The sequence below is a fragment of the Poecilia reticulata genome, linkage group LG6 (genome assembly GCF_000633615.1).
Source record: "Poecilia reticulata strain Guanapo linkage group LG6, Guppy_female_1.0+MT, whole genome shotgun sequence".
NCBI lineage: Eukaryota > Metazoa > Chordata > Actinopteri > Cyprinodontiformes > Poeciliidae > Poecilia > Poecilia reticulata.
In genome coordinates this window covers 13,915,344-13,919,987 of record NC_024336.1, presented here as the reverse complement: position 1 = coordinate 13,919,987, position 4,644 = coordinate 13,915,344, and positions in this window count along the sequence as shown.

Here is a 4,644-nt window from a genome sequence, read left to right as displayed (position 1 = left end):
CAAAAAAAAAAAAAAAAAAAAAAAAAGTCCCTCTCTTCTAAAATGTCTTCGAGTGTGGGCCTACTGACAGCTCCGTCCCTCACCTGTCCCCCACAGCGCTATCTAGGGACCCCCTCCCAAGCCTTCTCTGTAGCAAAGAGGGGAGACACCCCAGACACCTCCCCACTCTCAACTCCACTCTTGCCTTTGAACACTTCCTCTACTTCAATGGCAACTTGTCTGGAAAAGCTCCAGCACTCCATTCCTCACACAGCCACTTATAAGAAAGAATTCTCTCTATCCCTCCACTCCACCAGCTCTCCCTCTCCCTGCCTTCTCTCTCTTCCTCTGCTGGCACTTGTAATTATCTTATGCCTGGGAGACAGGTTTTAAGCAGAGGTGTCAGGCCAGGTGCTTCCTGACAGCTGGGGATGATTAGGAGGATTCTGGAGTTCTGTCACTGGTCTTCATGGCGCTCCCCATGGCGACCGAGATGCCTTGTTGTCACTGCAACAATAGCAGCTCTTAATTTGTTGACGGGGGAGAAATTCATCAAGGCCTGGGTGGCTGTGCAACCCTAAACAACAGACCCTCTGGGGGGTAGAGAGTCGCACCGAGGGACCGGGAACTGGACTAATGCAGAGACAAAACTTTTCTGGCTCCTTTTCACTCTTTTTGTCCGACTTATATTCACAACAAGTTGATTTAATTTTCTGACTATTTTTTTTAAACTTCATATTTGTTTGGCCACACGAATCCAGACCTTGTGCTGGTTCATTAACGACCGGCTCAGTGGCCTCAATATTTCCACCACAATTAGTGAGCATTTCCATCGGTCTCTTTTGGTGAGTACAGCGCCTAGCAAAAGTTGTCACACCTCTTGAACATTTTGACACTTCAGTGATTGACAACCTCAAGCTTTAATGTAGTTTACAGGATTTAATTCTATAAACAAACACAAATTGGCACATAACTAGGAAGTGAAAGAAAAATGATGTTTTTTTTTTTTTTACAAATACAATTCAGAAAAGTGTTGCGACCATCTATACCTCCCCTTTTACTCTGATACGTCCAAGTAAAATCAAGTGCAGACACTTGCTTTTAGTAGACATCTATTTAGCATAAATAGTCACGCAGAGAGTAATTCAGCCTCAGTAAAAATGCAGCTGTTCTGTATCATCCCAAAGACCAGTGAGGTAATTAGACACATCAAGGAGGAAGTTATGGAGAAGCTAAAGGGAGAATAGGTTACAAAACATTGGCCCAAACTTCGAACATCTCATTGAGCACCGGTGAGTCCACCCAGTGGAAATGAATAGGTACAGCACAAACTCACAGACATGGGTGTCTACCTGCAGCTGAAAGGAGCGCTAGTCAGAAAAGCAACCACAAGGTGCATGGGAACACTGCAGTTTGCAACAAAAATTGTAGAGGACACAGCAAGCAGCTGAGACCAAATGTACAAAATTTGTGTGGGATTAAAAACTAACACTACATAATGCTAAACAAAGCTGCAACGAGAGGTTTAAATCAAAGTGTAATATGTGAAGATGGACCAGGTCCAGACCTCAATCCAATCAAAAATCTGTGACAAGACTTTACAGCAAGAATAGACAAAAAGCATCCTATGCAGACGTGCCCACAATTAAAGATTTAAATTTATACCAATATCCCATTGAAGTTTTTAAAACATGAAAAAGATCTAGAGGTATGAGTACTTAGCACCATACATGTCTGTGCCATGTCACGTGGTCAAAAGTGTGACTTGCCWTCTATTAAAGCAATGGTTTTGATGGTAAGAGAGGCAGAAGATTTACACATAGAAACAGAAGCCATTCAACTGTTGGATTGGAGAAACTCTGCTGTGCGACAGACTCTCAGCCAAACTACTGATCCACAAGACTGCCGAGGCACATTGCAGCGCTACATCACACATGCATGGCCAGCATAGTTCCCAAAAATGTTTAAGCTTTTCTAATTATCACAGAATGCTTTACATTTTAGATTTGATGAAACTCATGACAACTGCGAATGATTTAGATTAAAATTAATGTAAGTATTTAATTAGATCTGCAGCTATGATTGGAACATACACAAGCTTTATTAAGGGGAATTAGCTGCAGTAAAATGGTAGTCTGCCAGTTTGAGGCACTGCTGCAGGGTAAAGGACAAAAAATTACCAAATATATGCTATGAGAGATGCAGATGCAGCCATAAATTGGACAATTAGATAATAAAGTACTGCATAAATTATCCATAGAGATAATTTTAGTATTTTMAGCTTCTGTCACATATCCYCCATTGTGGTGTTYATTTATAGCGTGTCTTGATTGTAAATACCTAAACACTAGAATGTTTAATCAACTGATATCTGTAACTTCATTTTGTGGAGCAATGATTGATGGGCAGAAAATGAAGTTTTTGGGATTTGTTTTTCTTTCAAAGGTTCCATTTAAGGCACTTTGAATCACTGGATGTTTGAAAAGAAGGTTCCTCAGACTCAAACAAGAATTAAAACACAAACTGAAGCCATTTTAAAGCTCATTTGCTCTCCACCTTGGAAAACCCAAACTAATGTTTATGCACAAACATTTACACCTAAATTATACAGCTTGTGTATGCAATTCATAACACAGTTGTGTTATAAAGAATCCAAATTAGACCAACGCAACAAATGTAGAATAATACATTTTGAGACCGATCAGTTCATTGTGTATTGTAGTTTTCCTGTTTGGTTGGACATTAAAATCAGTCAATCAGTGAATCAAGTTTATTTGCATAACACATTCACAAGTGCTTTAATTTATAAAAACACAAAATCAAACTTCACAAAATCAACATATAGTGACCAATTGAGAAACCAGTAACAAACATCACATGTTGCTGAGGACCATCATCAAAATCATCAATACACATCAAATATGCTGGTCAATGTTCCATTTATTATGGTTCATCGGCAATTMTAGGCAGGTGGGTTTTTGTCTTAATTTAAAGAAACTCAGTGTTTCAGCTGTTTTTCAGTTTTCTGGAAGTTTGCTCCAGACTTGTGGCACATCTGGGGATGCAGAGCACTTTCAGTACTTCAGATTTTGAACRACAGATGATCAAATGAAGCCTAGGTAAAAACTACAGAGAACAGTTCATGAAGGTACAGTTGACATAGCTTTTTATTTCCTTCTTTGTTTTTTTGCACATTTATGCCACATTAAACCTGTCCATGGATAGATCATACACAAGCTTTGTAGAGGACACAGCTTGTGTCCTCTACAAAGCTTGCGTCTAAGTGAATTCATTTTCACTTAGARTGAAAATGAATGAATTGAATATAATGCCCTTGTTGTGCAAGACTTACAACTGTTCCACTGTGCATCTCTTTGTGTAAAGGGATACATAATCTTTTACTGTTACATAAAAAACTATTTTRCACACTTCTACACACAAAAAAACAAACTGCTAACGGGATTTCTTACTATGAATCCACTTCGTTCAAACTTTACCTCTGTCTGCTTTTTATATACCGATGAAAAAAAAAACCTTAAAGCTTTCTATTACTGTTTGTGCATCACATTTAATATAAAAGAGACTGGCTGTCCAATTATGTCAAAGTGATCAGTGAGAGAGATTTTCTGAGGAAACACTCCCGAGATGTTTGTATGATGAACTCAGCGGGGAGAATGCACACACATACGCAGACACACGCACACAGACACACACACACACACACACACCCACACACCAACACACTGTGTGTGTGGGCCCAGGGTGGCGAAACGAGAAGGTCTAATTGAGGGGAGATAATGAGTGAGTTTGGGCCTCCCTGCTGGCACCACCATGGATGCTCTCTCACCTCTCATCACATCTCCATTCACTCGCAGAGACAAGGTGCTCAACATGCAAAGGAGCCTCTTAGTGATGCTTTCATTGATTTGCCATCATGAAAGGCCCAAAATTAATATTGATTCAGTGGCATCCACATGATGAATTTATCATGCGCTTGGTATGTCTGGTACATATTAAAGGCGTAAAGAGAAAATGTAATGGAGAACGGAGAGGAATTGAATTTAAAAACAGAGCAAAGCACTCCTTCAGCCTCTTGTTGCTGTTTTTATACTGGGTGGCACTTTGAGGGAAAGAGGGCACACTTTCAGAAGTAAAGAGGAAAAAAAAACAAGTTAAGAGGGAAAGTTAAGTAAAATGCTGATATAGGCAGAAGCCGTGTCGTTGTTAGCATTGTTCATATTCTTTCTTGCAAATACAGAAAAGAGGAATACTAGAGGGGAATAGGAGCTAATTAAAACTAAGATCAAAGCCTCCCTTTAAGTGTTTTTCCTCGACACATCCGGGAAAACTGAAACACTGCTCTTATTTTTTTTTCTGCCACCTCAGATGTTTCATTTTAGGGCAAAAAAAGACAAATACAGCAAACTTTCTTTGAGTACATATTGTTAACTAATTGTTGCACTCTTCAGTATGCTAACATTACCTGATGACAAAAACAGAAGGTTTCCAGTCCCGGTTTGAGCACTGAGATAATCAGCAATCATCGATAACCTTCCGCAGCATGCCTGGGATCTCTTTACAACCAAGATCGCTTCAAATGCTGATGTAGTATCTCTTCATAAAGAATCCTGTCCTAATCCAGCAGCAAGCAATTAAGAACTGAAC